At 48.4% G+C, this 16,961-nt stretch overlaps 1 protein-coding gene across 1 annotated transcript in view; it reads right to left on the reverse strand.

Moving 5' to 3' along the window:
• NUF2 (NUF2 component of NDC80 kinetochore complex) overlaps nt 1-16,961 on the reverse strand; it is a 145,249-nt gene that overhangs the window by 94,574 nt on the left and 33,714 nt on the right. Inside the window, exons 19-25 of the mRNA XM_083845765.1 lie at nt 12,905-14,975; nt 11,017-12,563; nt 9,410-10,175; nt 4,623-4,775; nt 3,196-3,369; nt 1,627-1,705; nt 651-806 (exon numbers count right to left, since the gene is read on the reverse strand). The gene's annotated coding sequence lies outside the window, so the exon portion shown is untranslated. The remainder of the gene's footprint in view (nt 1-650; nt 807-1,626; nt 1,706-3,195; nt 3,370-4,622; nt 4,776-9,409; nt 10,176-11,016; nt 12,564-12,904; nt 14,976-16,961) is intronic.

Genomic DNA, 16,961 nt, shown 5'->3' on the forward strand with positions numbered 1-16,961 from the left:
CACTTGAAACCCTCCTCCTTCGCCCAAAGAAAGTCAGATGGATTTTTGGCAACCTCCAATTACAAGGCTGGCGTTCAGGCATTAAACTAGAATCACGGTCGCTGACTGGTGTGCCCATGCCTGCCTCCAGCTCCCCAGCTATACAGGAACGCTACATCACGTTCAGTTCACTCAGCTGCAGATTCCTCTGCTTACGAGATTTTTCTTAGACAGCCAACACACCATATCCTACGTTTAAGGACACAGTGAGACTCTGTAGCTCACATTTTAGCACAAAACAGCTTGCTTTGCAGTTGCTCCACGCATACAAATATCTGAGCGCTCTTCACCTGGAACCCAAGGTCATACCCATGAAAAAGCAGTTCCCCAGCACTTCCAAAGAGATGGAAGTTCGGGTGTGTAATGCAACATTCCTAAACCCCCTTAATTTCCTTGTCTTACAGTATTTTAGGAGGTTTTTCCAAGCTTCAGCTGCTGGTAGCAAGAGATCACATGAGAGTCACAATGATCGCGCTAAAGGATAATTACAAGTTTCTAACCTCCGTGGCTGTGAAGTCCTTGAAACCAGCAGGCAAACAAACAGAAAGTCTCTAATGCAATTTTCCTTAAGTTTCACTCCCCCACATAATCCTCAGCGGCCCTCTTCTCACCTTAGGACTTAGAGTCATGACTCAGAGCTCAGCTGGAGTTTCAGATTCATTTACACATGCTTGCTGGTTGGGATTTTTCTTTGCAATGGAAAAATGACTTTTAGATCAAAATCTTCAGAAAAACAAGCATTTTGTAGAATTTCTGCACATTTTCATCTATAAAAAAAAGATAATACTGAAATGTAGAGGATAAGAGGTTTCACAAACAAAAAGTAAAAAAAGAGGCTGAGAGCATACACAAAGAACCAATTAACTACCTCAGAGAAACTGAATTGTTTGCAACAACAACAACAAAAAAGTACCAATCTGAACTCTCCACTGTGATTAGAAACTTTAGGTACAGTATGTACATTTTGTCCTCAGTACTTAACCTAATGGTTATAATGAGGATATCTAAGTGGCTGAAGATATTATTTGGTCAGAGGGTCACCGCAGTGAAAGACATATACAGCATAACCAGAAATTATGAGGGCATTTTTGCACCACGTTTTACAAGTATTTTACAAGTTGTCTTTTAATAAAAACGAGGGCATGTAAGAAATAAAAAGACCTTGCTACGCCATTTAGAAATTGTTCATATTAATAGAAATTAAAGTAGACAACAAAAACAATGCGAAAACAGGATTCATGAGTATGAAGAGATCAAGTGGGAATAAAAAACAGCATTTGGGGAGATTTTTTTTTTTTTTTTTTAAAGTCATCTGAACATAATCAAGCTAGAAAAAGAAACCACAAAGGGGAGGATGGCAGGGGAAATTATTCACACTCAGGAATTGTTTGCAATCTTCCACTGTGTAATGCCCTCCAAGCATCATCCCATCTACGCATCCCCACAGTTCTGTGCACCGAGCAAACTGACATTTCCTTCCAGGAGCACTGCTGCGATTTCCAGCAAGCTGTTTAGAGGGGCAGGTGGGTGCAGACAGAGGATCACGGAACACAAGGAAGCAAAACAAAAAAACAAGAGAATATTTACAGAGTGACTGAGAGGTCCAAGGACTGCCAGGGGCGTGCATTTCTCCATCGTAAGCTGACTTCTACAGCAAGACTCTCATCTGAAAAACAGAATTGGAACCCTTTGAAAAACTCTGCATATAACATGCAGCATCAAAGATTAAAACCCCAACAGTTCCCATCTATAACTCACCCCCATTTGGCAGGGAACATCACACATAACTGAAAACAGAGACAAACGGAAGGTGTCAAGTTAGTAATTTCCCAGCTCTACAGTGAGCAGCATGGTAAATATGTGAACCTGTATTTCTTCCTCCAAATCATATTAATACTCAAATCTCAAGCAAGAGATAATACAAGGGTAACTAAAACTGTCCCAGCCAATATTTTCAAACACAGGGACAGAAATATAATGCAAGTAGTGTTTTAGAACATATATTAAAATACCAAGTAGAGGGTGGAACAAAGCTAATGAACTTAAAAGACGACATCTGAACAAGTAGTCCATTACCCAGGGAAGATTCCAGCATGCTCAAAAATCATGTATCATTTCCTTTCACATAAATGTCCATTATCTCTATTGTGTTTTTCTTTTTTTTTTTAATGTAGCAAGACATTATCCCTCCTAAAATCCCCTGACAAAGATTTAATGCTGCCATTTTGTATCCACATCTCCTTCATCTTCTTACCAAAAACCTCTTCCCCCCTCCCCTGCTGACACAGTGTAATTCTCCAAATCTGCAGTTTTAACAGAAAGCGAATCTGATTTTGACTCAGCCTCCAGATGGGCATAGCTCTCAAGATATTGTCATGTGAAAGATTAGGCGCTAACTTAGACAAAGAACTGTTCATCTGCAAGCTTAATAGCCTCTGAAACAGTAACTGCCATGAAAGAGTTACCAGGTACCTATATTGCTATCCATAATAATAACAGCATTGGAACAAAGGATGAAAGTGCTAGAAACTCCCAACGGTATTCAATGCTCTGCACGCAGAACTAGTAACCCCTGCCTGCAGCACAGCTCAGGCCTCTTGCAGGCTGTCTGTGCACACAGAGCTGTGACAGCCAGCGTGAAGTTTACTCTTGGATGCTGGGGAGCAAGGTGCAGTGGAGGGACCACTTCGTGCAGGTTACCTGCCAGCCCTTCAGGGCCATGGGGCTGCTGCACAGTTACCTGCAGCTCTTTCCCCCGACAAACACAACATACAGACTCCAGAAGTAGGATTATTACAATCCCACTGACCATCCATGGTTTGCTCAGGCTCCACCTCGCAACTCTTCTCGCCCTTCCTCAAGGCATGGCACCTATAGGCCACAAGTTCTAGAGCCCAAGCAAAATCAGGCAGCATTAAGCAAAGGGAGACAGAAAACAGCAACTATAGCACCAGGTCTGGAACAAAATTGCCACCTCTTGCCCCAGAAGTCCCAGAATAGGTCCCTGGGTCAGGGAAGAATGACATCCCTTCCTAGATCCGCTCCTCCTATGTGGGTACTGAATTGATTTTGTGGTCCCCGCAGCTCCTGAGAGCCCAACTCTGCACCCATCTCAGCCAACTGGAGTCAACAGAAAAGCAGTTGGGACCTACTCACTTCCTTTTGTGATTTTCCATACTCCAGCGGTTGCTGTTGCTCCTTGGACTAAGTTGTCTTCTCGCAGAGACAGCAGAAACCTCTCTCAGCAAGGCATATGGACAGGCTTGCAGACCAGCCAACTGCACCGTGCCCAGCAGCACACAGCAGATGAGCAATAGGCATGATCCATTCCTACTTGTGGAAAGAGAACAAAACAGAGGACATCTTGTCTAGGTGGTGTGGAAATACCCTAGAAATACAAGAGCATTATGCTAAGGCTAAGAACACTGAGCTTTAAACCAGGTCCTTCCTCCTATCTAATGGAAACACAAATCTAAATCCTTGGAAGTGGTGGTGAATTGACTTAGTGGGTGCACCTGAACAGATCCTGCTGGGAGAGAGAACAAAACCACTAGGCAAAGATGAAATGCCCTCTGAAAACCCCCTGCAGAAGCTGGGGTCCAGTGGTGCAGCTGTATGCCTGCAGGTCAGGAAGGCACCCAATTTTTCTGCACAGACAGCTTGCTAGCTATCCCTGCTGCCACCACACAGGCAAACACTGTCACTAGCTGGCTCAGGACCTCTGAAGAGTCTTGAACTATGTTTGTGGAAAATAACAACGCACGGGGCTCTGTATCAAAGGGGCTGGGATGGACAAGCAGAAGTAACAAGGCAGCCAGAGTGATTGAGGCATGATGTTCATCAGATCGGTGCCAGAAATGTCTAATGAAGCTTGTCGGGGTCATCCCGTACCCACAAATCCAGCAGCCAAGGCAGAAAGGCACGCTGAGCTCCACTTTCAGAAATCCCAGCCTCCCACCCTCCCACCACTAGTACTGTGCTAAAAACCTGCCTCCTGTTGGACAAATAAGCAAGAAGGCAAATCCCCTGCTGCTTGCCACAGCTCCACCAAGGAGAACGTGCATCCTCAGAAACTAAATAGTGCCTTTGCACAGCAAGCAAACCAAGACAGCTTATAAAAAATATGTTCACCTGCAAGAGGTAGGGGAGCCATCGTAACCACCTTGCTTACCACCAGGTAAGCTGCACCTCCTGATGGAGGGAGCTCAAAAAAAGGACACTACTTTGCATCACTTCAGCTTGTCCTAGAAAATCCTGCTGTCTGGTGCTCCTCCTGATTCCCTGATGCTTCAGAAATGCCATGCTGGGAGCTGAGAGACAGGTTCACAAGGCACACAGTCCATCACTGAGGCACGTTCCTCAGGTGCACAGTTGAGACACAGACGTGACCCACAATTCCCACAGCACTACAACTCACCCAGCTCTAACAACATCCCCTTACCCGGTGCATTTCCCCATTTGTTTCACATGGGGTATCGCTGCCCAGCCCCACAGAAAACAAACGAGACACGTAGAGGTCGGGGGGTATTAAGGAGCCTTCTTTCTTTGTCTCAGATTAATTACTGCATTCTGTTAGTTCTCACCAAGGAGCTGCTCTGCTGGGTTGTGGGGAGCCAGTCACACGCAGCAGGCTGGAGTCCAGCAGCACCCCCTTGTAGGGCCATGCCAGGTGAGGCTGGGGAACCTCTGAACGAGCACTGACAGCCATCTGCATGTGCCATGCAAACACCGTGGCCCTGGAAAACAGGAAAGCAACCTTTTTAGGAAACGCTAGAGCAAGGCTAAAGCATTCAGGAGCTGGTATCAGTCTCACAATGAAGGCTCTTAACCCCATTATCCATCCTGCCCTGTTGTGTCCAAGAACCCAGAAAGAATCAGGTTAAAAGCACACACATTTTTCAGCTAGATCATGCAAATAGAGCATTACTACTGACTTACAGGACGCCAACACATTCCGAATTGCACTTGAGGGGTTTTAGCTAGAGCCCAGGAGGACAGTTTAGTTCCCTTAGGTTAGCTCTAGCAAACCACACCATAGATCTGATTTGTGGGCACCAGGCTCCTACCTGATGAAATATATGATAAACTTGGTGCAGCCAGGAACAGTCACGGTAGATGATGAATAGCTGATGGGGTGTAAGGGCTCCAAAGAGGTCACCCACTACATTTCCTTGCCCTAAAACAAGAGCCATAAACCATCCCACGCTTCCCCATTCACACACTTTTACATTTGTAGAGCACCCGCACAAAAGAGCCGCACGCTGATGGACACTTTGATGATTTAAGTGTTAAATAACAGAGAGGTGCTATTTATGTGGAAATTATTCCTGTTGGGACAGAGACATGAAAGCAACATTTTCTCCTGTGCCTCTGCCTGCCTCACCTGCACTCTCGCTGCTCATCCATCTCCCAGGATTGCCTGGAACATTGCACATGTAAGAGCATTTTCAAACAGCTCACATTTTCTTCAAAAAGTCAACCTGTTCGGTAATGGCTCATCCTGCTCCTCCCACCCCCTGCTACATGCTCCCTTGGGGCCAAGAGGGGAGAAGATTCAGCCTGCAGCGGAAAACAGCTTTATGTACATTAAAATATCACCACTTGCGAGTCTGATGCCATTGCAACCTACAAAGCCAGAAATAGCAGCTGTGCCCCAGTGGAATAGGAAAGGACAAATTTCCAGCCTCCCAGAAGGGCTGAAGACACGCAGGTGCACTTAGTCCTGCAATAACAGAATCTGTAACTGAAAATATTAAAGGAGAGAGGAAACAATATTGTTTCCGGTCGTTATATTTTATAGGAATGTCCCTGTATACCTGTACAATGAGCCTGAAGCTCAAAGGTTAAAACAAAAAGCATTTTTACAGAGATCAAAATAATAATCCTACATCTATCGTCTTCCAAATCTAAAAGCAACCTTACGAAGCATTTGGTGACTTGAAGGACCTCTACAGGGTACACGCGTTGAAAGTAGGTTGCGCTTCCTTGCAACCACTGATAATCTCAAAATGACAAATGAAGGCAAAAAGATTTTAAAAAAATCTGCTTTCCCATATTAAGCAAAATAAGTACTTCCATTTTTCAAACAAAAACATTTTAATGTTCATCAGGCTGCAGGATTCCCAGCTCGGCCACAATCATCCCCTACAGTTCAGCCGAACTGTTCCAGCCCGGTTGTGTTCAGAGGCTCAGACACTTCCAAAGGCATGCAGAAGACAAGGGGAATGGGGCAATTACAGGTTTTCAGAAATGTTTTGGTGTCTTGAAGTGTTAGAAGAAGATGAAGACAGGAGTGCAACCCATTCCTCCAGCAGCTGTGATTAGGGAAGACAGCGAGTTATCACAGAGGACAGGCTATCAGTAGGGCTGTGGCAGCAGGAAGAGGGAGAAGAAACACATGGATGAGGTTTGTCCCAGCTTTCTGTCCCCATGACGAAGGAACTGTGTGCTGATAAGGGATGTGTACAGCTCTAGCTGACGGGTTGCTGGGTAGAGTCTTGATTTTACAGGATCTCAGCTCAAAAAGCTGCTGTGCAGCAGCAAAGGGAGGGAGCACAGATGCTTCAGGTCAGCAAGGTGACCCACAGCACCCAGGACACAAGCAGCAGCTGACACTCTCTTCCCTCAGAGGCCTCTAAGGGGAAAAAGGCAGCAAAATTCTTGTCTGCTCCCCAGAGAAGAGATGCTTCAGGAGGTCGCTGGTCATTTCCAGCTGCCCTGAGAGAAACGTTTTGGGGTACAAACCAAAGCAAGTCCTCACTTTAGCTCCTTCCCTGTTCCTTTTTCAGACTATGTGGTCCTCCAGGAAAGCACTCAGAGAACAGCAGTTATCTCCAGCTCCTGTCACAAGGATGGATCAGGCCTGCCAAGGATTGTCACCCGTCTTCATACACCAAGTCTTTGAGATCTACATGGCTACGGGAGCACCAGCCAGGCCCACAGCGGGATTTGTCGTGTGACTGTAACACCTTGCAGGAAGCCTCCGCCGTTATTTGCCCCAGGAAACCTGGAGGGGACAGGGCTCCTTCAACACCACAGCAACCGAGCTAAAGCAAACAGCCAGATTTTAGGCAGAAAGCAGCCAAAAGAGCCCCAGGAGTTAAAAACCAATAGTTACTAACTCCCGATATCATCTGCCTCTTGGTGCCATCACGGCAGCAAGCAATTTTGCATTTTGCTGGCAAGATGAGAGCCTTAGAGAAGCCAAGCAGAAAGGAAAGTGTTTCACCAAGTGGAAAGCACGCTCGGATGGCTTCTCAGTGACCATCCTGAGTCCTCCCAAAGACACACAGGTGTGTGCAGATGCACACACCAGCACACTGGCACAGCTGGGGTGGCTGGCTTGGCAGCCCCCTGAGCCAAGCTGATGACAAACGCGCCGGATGCAGGAGGACCGTGCACAGCGGCGCTCCTGCAAAACACGAGCTCAATGCAGTGGTGGCAGCAGCAAGAGCCGAATTCCCATTTAAATAAAATGCCAAAAGGCAGTCAGTGAAAGTGACATTTATGGTGTTACTACAAATGCATTCAGTGGGAAGCTGAGTAGCAGAAGCAGGTTGGGGGGAAAAAAACAAGCTGTAGTGAAAACTGCCATCTGTATATTGTGCCCCATTTTTAATATTCTGTATTCTCATAAAAAGTGTTGTTTCTGTCACTATTCAATCTCCCAAACTCACATGGAACACTGTTAAAAGTCAGCAGTGTGTGAAATGGTATTTTAAAATAAATGAAACCCGCTCGCAAAGCTGCGGAGGAATATTGCAATGCCAGGGTGCTGACAGACAGGCATTGAAAAGTAACAACCGTTATCATCTTAAAGCAAAGCGGATTAAATAAAAACCCACAGCTAGTGGTGCATTACCAAGTCTGATATTGACACAGCTGCCGTGGTGGTTATTTTTCATTGTCTCATCAAGACAAAGCATCACGGGATATCAATCTTCCCTCTGTCAGGCCATGCCTGGTGTAAAGTTTTTCGTTTACATTTTCATTATATCCCTTTTATCTCAGCTGCCAGCAAAAAATATATATATGTATTTTATATATATACATATCCAGATATATATGGATGGGTAAGTGTGTATAATATGCAGTTCTGGGAACGCCGAGATTGGGTGGCCCTTCGGCGTATTGCCAACCACAGCCTCCGGCCACGAGGATCCTCGTGCTCCCAGGACAAAGCCAACCCCAACCTGTCCGTGGTTTAGGTTCCCTCCAACTGGAAATGGGCTTAGTGGTGAGCTGGTAAGTTATGTAGAGAGCTTCCTAGCTAAGAAACCAATTAAAACAGCTGCCCGTGCTTTATAAGTAGGCTCCTTCGTGTAACCAGATTTCACTGGGTAGACCAGCCAAGGCTGTCTGCCATCTAGCTCAGTTTGGTGCTCAGAGAAGAGGAAGGAAAAGCAGAAATCCCAGTTCTCCATACAAGGCCAATGGCTGTCTCATCAGCACTAACAGCAGTTACATTTCTTCCTTTTTAGCTCTGCAGGTTGTTCCCTGCATCCTTGATAGGCCTTTAGCTCTCCCATCCTTGCTGACCCTGTTTTAGGAGGCTTATAGGCAGCCACAGGATAATTAAAACTTACCCCATTGTGTGATTCAATGTGAGGTACAGTTAGGGCAGAAACATCTTCCTGAGTCTGCCAAGAGCCTAACAAGGCTCGCTTCCAAGCACAAACCAGCTAACTCCTGGGACTGTGCTTGCACTCCCACTAACAGCTCCCCTGTTTCAAGGCAGGAGGAAGAACCAGCTGTTTGCAGCTGGACACCATCCCCTAGAGCAACAAGGACAGCAGCACAAAGGGTTTCCCTGATTCTTAAAACAACCTTATCTCCTAAAACTTTATCTGCCATGGTTGCTCTTCTGTGCTTACTATTTAAGAGCAGTCACACTTCTAACATTTCTTGCTCTTGTTATGTCTCTTCCCAGGCTGCTCAGTATTGTTTGTTACAGCGCTTCGGTCCTTTAAGAACAGGAACTCTGGGAAGTGTAGTTCTCAGTGAAAAAAACAGGACTGAAGCACTCGGAGGGCAGGGAAAGCTACAAAACTGACAGTAAAAACAGTGAAGCAAGACCCATTGGAAAGGAGCCATAAAAGAGCAGCACTTAAGCAATCGGTCACTAGAGTTTTCTGCCTCAGCACAAAGTGGCCCCTCTCATCTGCTGTCCATCCTTTCCTCGACTCCAAGCAGGTAACCGCCCCAGTGCTGTGCGACCTTGGACACACGCAGGTTTACACCACTCCACACAGGCTCTGTTTATAGCCCGCCATGCTAGGTGGCAAGATAAAACATGATTACACCTCACCTAGGCCAGGGAAAGGCTCTCTGGAGTAGCCCTGCGTGTTTTTCCCACCCAAGCAGGTGTTACCTCCAGTGCTCTCACGGGCTTCGCTGGCACCTATCCTGAGGTTGGGGCTTTGGTGCTGATCCACAGCCCAGCTGCCTGCAGGAGCAGCGCTGACCAGACTGTGCACACAGTATCTCACAAACTCCATCTCCTGGCTCTCCACTCAGATCCGGTGGATCTTCAGATACCGTGGAAGGCAAATAATCCCTTTGGCAAAGCAGGGGGTGCCTAAGAAACACAAGAAACTTCTGCATGAGAAACGAAAAACAACGCGACGTAAAGCAATCTGCCCTCCTTGACCTCATCATCTCCCTGCATCAGTTTCCCCAGCCCTGGACGCTGTCTTTGAGCACCCCGAAGTCCCTCTCCTGCATCCCTCTCCACCCATGCTCCCAAGGTGTTCCCATTTAAAGAGAGGTCTGTTAGCCCCTGCAAAAGGCTGACTGCAGGGAACCCAGGGCAGTTCAGCGAGGCCCCAGCTCTCACGTCAGCCCTCTGGGACCAGCAGCACCCGTGTTCACTTGCGTGCAGCCTGAATTTAACCCCTAGGTTCTGCCTCACCAGCCGGTGGCCCCAGACCTACAGCGGTGACATCTTCTCCACAGCACTCAGCATAGCAAAGGGTTACACCGGCTTTTCCAGCAGTGTTTCCTCTCTCTCCCTCTCTGCGAGCAGCAGCAATTGCCATTCTGCATCCTTAATAGCAGCGTAATCAAAAGTTATGATGCATTTTTCAGTAATCACAAGAAATGATCCCCACTTAGCGTTAAGTAAAGCAAATTTGCCACTGGAAGGATGAAAAAAAAAAGGAAGAAAAAGAAGAAGTCAAAAGCATTTCAATTTTCATTTGAAACGAATGAGTCAGAGTCAATTTGGTAAAGCAGTTAACAGCAGCTGTGCTCCCCTTCCCAGCCCCTTAACAGGTACAATTTGCTTTTAACAAACAACCTCATGGAGGTCTCTGGCACCATGTTAACATAGTAGCATTCAACCCCTCTTGCTGTTGTGTATTTAAATTGGGTAATAGAGTCAGGCAGAGGAGATCCACCATGAATTTTAAGAAGTGCCGTTTGACAGCATCGTTTAAAAAATGGGGGGGCCTTTTACAAAAAATAACAAATGAGTTTGAGAGCAGATTTTGTGGGGTGCTTTCAAAAAAAAAAAGCATATGGAAAATATAAATCCTAGAAAGCCCCACCATGGTGTGCAGGAAGGTGGCAAGACCCCAGCCGACTCAGAGCCAGGAGAAAGCAGGGCCCTCCCGCAGAGCGCTGCAAACCAAGCCAGGAGGTCTGACTGCCAAAGCACCCTCGGGTTGGGTGCACTCGGGATGCTTCACCCCACACCAAGAGTGACAGCGGAAGGCTGTATGTCAGAAAAAAACAACAACAGCCCTGCACACTCACACTAAGGCTGCCCCAAACCCTCAGGGTGCCCCACACCATCTCACAGTCTCATCGGTTGTTGAGGGAGGGTGTTACCTTCACCCTGGGAGCAAACGCAAAGATGTGCAACGAGCCTCCAGCCACCCTCCAGCTGCCCGCCCCCTGCTTCTCTCTCCTCACCCCAGAGCATCTCTGTCCTTCCCTCACCCCAAAGGCAGGCCCTAGAAAACGCCTGCATCTCACCGGGCTTTCAGCTCAGACAGTCATCTCCTCTCGTTCATTTGTTCTTTGAAGAAATCTCATTTCATTACCTTCCAGGCTCCTCAGCTTTGTGGGGAATTACAGGAGGTCAATGAAAAATTCATGTTCTCAGTCAGTAATTGGCATTTTTGTTTCTTTTTTTTTTTCTTTAAAGAGGAAGGAAAGCGAAGAAAAGGATGTGAATGGGGCAGACAGCAGGGTGAGTGGGTATCTTCTTGCCAGTTATTAAGATAAAGTCTCTCATATTGCTCCTGCCCAGTGTACTCTGGTGCTTGCTCCAAGCAAGCCCTATAATCCTGCACATCGAAATCTGAAAGCATTCCTGGTGCTTTTATTAGAGGGACAAGTAATGAAAGCAGACTGGACACACGCAATTATTACAGTGTAATCTGCTGGAAATGAAGTCAATCCAATCACCCAGTGTTGTGCTTTCTTCTCATTTTTTAGACTTCAAGTAACTGCTTCCCAAATTCCAGCTGAAGTTACTGTTACAATCAATAGCGCAAGGGCTCTAAGCAGAAGGCTCAATTAATATGATGCTAGCAAGTGCTCCCTATTGATCCGAGGCTGATCTGAAACACCAGCCAGCAGCAGCACCAGCTACCAGCGCTAGCAAGAAAGAGAAACGCAAAGTGAGGGGCTGCCAAGCAGGCTAAAACGAGAAGCAGACCTCTTTCTCGAGGATACCCACGAAAAAGAGAAATCTCCATCCCAAAAGCAGGGGGAGTTTTCTTTCCAAAACCCAGCAGCCTGCCTGGCTGTGCCCTGTTCCTGTCGGCAGCTTTGCCACGGACGGCCACGAGGCCGGGATTTCACCCACCCAACAGGCGAGAAGAAACTCGGTTCAGCCACCTTCAAGGTCCTGCCCCGCGGAGCTGCGGACGGGCGATACTTCTTCCTCCGGCTCTCCCTCCTGCTAGCAGCGAGCACGCTGTCAGCCAGGAAACAGATTGCTACATACGGCACAACCAAGGCTTGCGATGATTAGATCTATTAATACAGTGCATCTGATTCACCTCCAAGGCCCTGACGCTCGGTGACAAATAGGGACGGGCTTCCCTGCTTTGCTGAGCGGGGCCCTGCGATAACGACCTTCTGCTTGAGCCCGGACAGACACGAAGCAGCCCAGGGAAAGCAGCACCCTCACCCCAAACCGGTGAGGTGCCTCGGGAAGAGCCCCAGCAACACTACAAGACTGACACCACGGGCAGCTGTCAGTCACAAGGGGTTGTCGCAGAGCTTATGTCCGGGCAGGTCCTGCTCACTCTAAGGATGCAGCGTGGTCCTTGGTTCCTGCCCTTCCCACGTCCTCCTCTGGCTGTGACTGGTCCCAGTCCCACTGGAGAGACTGCTCCGGTGGGCTGGTCCCTGCTGTCGTAAGGTCCTCCTGGCACCACGCTGGGCCCCACAGGTGTCTTCTCAGGGGGAGCATCACCCTATGCTTCTCCACTCAACATACTCCGTACTTCCTAAGCGTCCTCCTCTAGTCATCTTTTGCCCATCACCACCTCACACGTGTAGGACAAAACCTGGAAAGAAACAATTTTAGCACCTCTACCAAAGATGCAAAGCTTTATATGACAAAGTAAAACCCCATCCATCCCCTAGCCCAACCTGCCACGTAACTTGCATGAATCAGACAGGCCCCACTGCCCACTAACCTTCTTCCCCCCAGCCCACACCTTGCCCACCCCGTGTGCTGCAGGGCGGCCAGGGGAGGAAAGCCAGAGAGCTATCTTTCCCGCAGGCCTGACATCATCTGCTAAGCAGGCACAGTGACATCTCCTCACCAGCAGCTGCAGCCCAGGCCTGTCTCTGTGGGGAAGCACACAAGCAAGTTAAAGGTGGGGACACTTAGCGCGTTCATTACCTGCTCGTTAGATACCAGGCTCCTGTGATGATGAATTGGTTGGATGATGGCTCCCGCCAGCTCCCGTGCTCAGCAAGGCTTTCTAAATTTCATTCTGTAAAGGCTGGGCCAAAAGGCAAAATTACTTCCAAGAGGAAGAGAGGAGCGGTTGTTTTCTTCCTGCTTCCAGAACAGCCTGAACCTTTGCACAGTCGCGGCAGGACCTTTTCTTGCTGTTTCTTGTCTTTCCTTCTGACCACGTGAATGCAATGGGTACAGCTCAGAACCGTCAGCTCTGGGGGCTGCAGGCTTCAGCAGCTACTCAGGTGGGTATCTGGTGCTCCTGCAAAGGCCCTGAGGAGGGAAGCAGTACATTAGAGGACTGCACCACTCATTACACCCCCTGCACACCCCACCATTGCCGTACCACTGCAGCGACAGGGCTCCTCGCCGGATTGTGCAGATAGCTTGGGTGCCTCTGAGGTTGGCAAGTGTCAGTTCTTGGTGGCCAACCTGTCCCCAGAACAAGCACACAGCTCTACAGCAGAAACAGCCTCGTTTCTCCTCTGAACAGTCCCGCAACACCAGAGGGAACAGCTCGTGGGCTTTAACATCACCTGCCAGGGTCTTGCGCTCCTTTCACAGAAAGGTGCACTGCACAGAGACAGGCTGAGGAACCTCATTCACACAGCGATCGGTGGCAGAGGGGCTTGCTGTGGAGTTCGTGCTCTGATGTTGATCCCTCTTGCTCCACGGGAGCTGAGCACCTGCCCCCCGTAGGGATGGACGCAGCGCTCCAGGTTTCCCTCCTCTTCCCTTGCTGGAGGCCCTCGGTCCCAGCATGGGGGAGGGCTGCACGTTGTACACATCCCCGCTGAATTGTTACACATTTCTGCCGTGTTCCTTAGACAGAGGACTTTGCTACCAGCGAGCAGGAGAGAAACTGCCATCTGGGACTGCATGTGCTTTCCAGACAGATGGCTGACTATTCTAGTCGTGTTTTATTTCTAGCAATGGTTCATACAGCAACAGCGCTAGTGTGAAAATGGGATGTGACAAGATGTGTATTGCTTACACCTTCTGTAAAGTTCAGATAAAACCAAGATGTACAGAATGTAAAAATCAATATAATTAGGTAATTAAGAGAAGCGAAAACCCCTGATTTAGTGCTGCATTGTGTTCGTGTATATTGCAGACTGTATATGCCTGATATGTAACATACATATGTATAGCTGTTCCTACATTTACATGCACGCTACAACACAAACGAAAAATAAATGTATACATTTGCTCATTAAAATTAACAGTCACCTGTTCCAGTAAGCGTTTCAGACAATTACTGCCAACCACCCACTCTTTCACCCTTTAGACTGAAGCTCTGCGGAGCAGGAAATTCCCCGTTGTGCTGGAGTGGGACTCAGCACAGGGTCCTGGTGCTGCCCACGTTCCCTGGCCGTTGTATCCTGCACTCTGTAATGCTGAGCAAGCTGGAAAAGGTAGCGGTAAGGAAAGCAGCATCACGCATGCATGAGCTCTTACGTTATAAGCAGGACAACTGGTTAACTTAGGATCATGGCACTGTTTTATGCAGAGCCAAGAAATCAGCCCTGTTGCTCTGAGCTGCGTAAGGCAGCACATCCGCAGAGAGCTCCATGTGTGCCATTGTACACAGAAATGGTAAAACTTGGCAATAAATCCCGTTCCCAAGCTTCTCTGCAGTTCAGGTTGGAATGAATGCCTGAACTGGAAGCACAGAAGGCCACTGTGCACAGCTTTGGAGCTGGCCAGAAGTGGCTTCCCTCCCACATGGATGCATTCTGCAGCTCAGCCCAAGAGCTCACATTTCCCCCATACTGCACACCAGTCCTCATACAAACTCGAAAGAAGGAAAATAAGATGTCAAGAAAAGGATTCAGAACAAAATCACCTGTCCCCTGACTGCCCAAAGAGCCAGTGCAAATGCACCAAGCTCATGGAAGAGGAGGCTGCTGGACTCACGTGTCTGAGGCTGCTCCTTTCATCCCGCCCTGCTCTTCAGTCTCTAGAGCAGCAAGGGCCCATCTTATTCTGCACCGCGTGAGAGGACGTCAGACTAGAGGGAAGAGGAGCAAATGGGAGAACAATATGACTTGATCCACTCCTCACCATACAGATCCCACCCGAAGTTCTGTATTCAGGGGCTCACAACCCGTCTCCTAAGGGGCTCGAGACAAGCAGAGATGCCCTCTGCAACAGGAGGTACACACTGTCTGCATGTGCACACACAAAACGGAGGATCTGTCGCTTAAATCAAACGTTTGTTATAATTAGCTGACGCAGAGCAGCAGAGAAAGACCCAAATGCCGTGCAGAGTGCTGGGGCTGTCTGCTCATAAGGTCCTGTCCCCAGGAGGCTCATCAGATGGACGAACACCACAAAGTGTGGAATAAAGGCACCACAAGTGTCCTAATATAAAAGTTGAATGGTAGCTAACACAGGACACTTGTGCACACGTGGCCCAGGAGCCTACGCCGTGACACAGAACCACACTTGTAGACAAGCTGGGGCTGTAGAACAAGGAAAATTCGAAAATTCGTCTCAGAAACAAGAGATGAGCTCAAGCCATTTGCTCAGGTAGTGATCCAAACCTGATCAACAGACAGGTGAGAAACTCTGCCAGCTCTGAACCCCTCTGTAACTCTCCTCTGACTCAGCAAGTGGCTTTTTTTCCACCCAAAGTTGAGTGCAGAGAGCATGCTGGAGGAGTTTTGGCAATAGCTAACTGTCACTTTGCAGCCTCCCGTGTGCCACTCAAACTGGAAATGTCCCATCCGGTTCCCATTAGGTGTAGATGTGCTTTCACACTTCTGCCCAGCCAGGTACTTGCTGCCCTGCCGATGGTTAATTACTTGACAAGGAATCACGCTGCCCAGCGGGGAGGTGGGGCAAACAGTTATCTGGGCAAGGCACGGGGTAAAGTGGCAGGGAAGAAAACTCTGCATTGGGCGGGTGGGCACACGCGCAGACACGTACGGGATTCGCCAGGAATAAATTCAGAGAGGAATATCAATAAATCTCCCAGCCTGGCCATTGGGGTGGGAATTTCTTTTCCCCCTCCCCACAACAGGGAAATTCTGCTCTTTCCATGGGGGGTGGGAAGTGGCACAGGGCTGCATTGAAATGTAAATTCACTCAAATTATTAAGCACAAGAGAGCAGCTCCTGCCAGCCCTTTGTTCCGCAGTCAGAATGTGTAATCTAGAAGAATAAATATAGTCAGATATCAGCTAAACAAAGAGACCCGGGGCCATGCATATTCAGCGACCCTCTCCCCCAGGACATCCCTTCCCCCTTTATCAGGGAGGCTCTTTCTGCAGTCAACAATTGTAGATCAAAATGCCCTCATTAACCAGGGCTGAGATGAAAACCTCTCGCTGCTTCACACTGAGGGTGAGGTCCTTTATTTCTCCCTGGGAGCAAACGTCTCCCTATCCCCCTGGTTTTCTCCTCTGCTCCTCTTCCATCCCGGGAGGACAAAGCAGGGATGCCTCTGGAGCCACGCTGCCATCAGACAGGTGGGGTAGCTGTGGGGCAGACACGTCGGATCCAGCAGGCAGCGAGGCTCTGGGAACAGCCCCTACACTTGGTCCACCTCTGCACTACTGCAGAGGGAGTACACCCAGGAGAGGGCATGTAGAGGTGGATGTGGGGTGCTTTAAAGAGGGCAAAAGCAGCCACACACACCCTCTGCCACTTCACTGAAAGGACTGACAAGCAGCAGAGACTCCCAAAGATGCTTAGATAACGAGACCACCTAGAAAGATTGTTTTATGCGTTTTGTTTTCTCCCCCACCACAGAGGCCGCTCAAAATTCATCAAGCCTAAGATTTCATAAAAAGGTCAAAAAGTTCTTACGCCCTACTGCATGCCGTGGAAAGTTCTGCAATAGCAGAAAACTTATGAAAGCAGCCAGCCTAGAGAGCCAAGGAATCCGCATCTGCAAGGAGCGCAAAGCATTGCCTGTCGATCCCTCCTGAACAGCCCAGGGACAGGAGCAGGACACACCAACCACGTACTCAAACAGCTCCTCATGCCAGGGG

The sequence above is a fragment of the Anser anser genome (assembly GCF_964211835.1).
Source record: "Anser anser genome assembly, chromosome: 8".
Taxonomy (NCBI): domain Eukaryota; kingdom Metazoa; phylum Chordata; class Aves; order Anseriformes; family Anatidae; genus Anser; species Anser anser.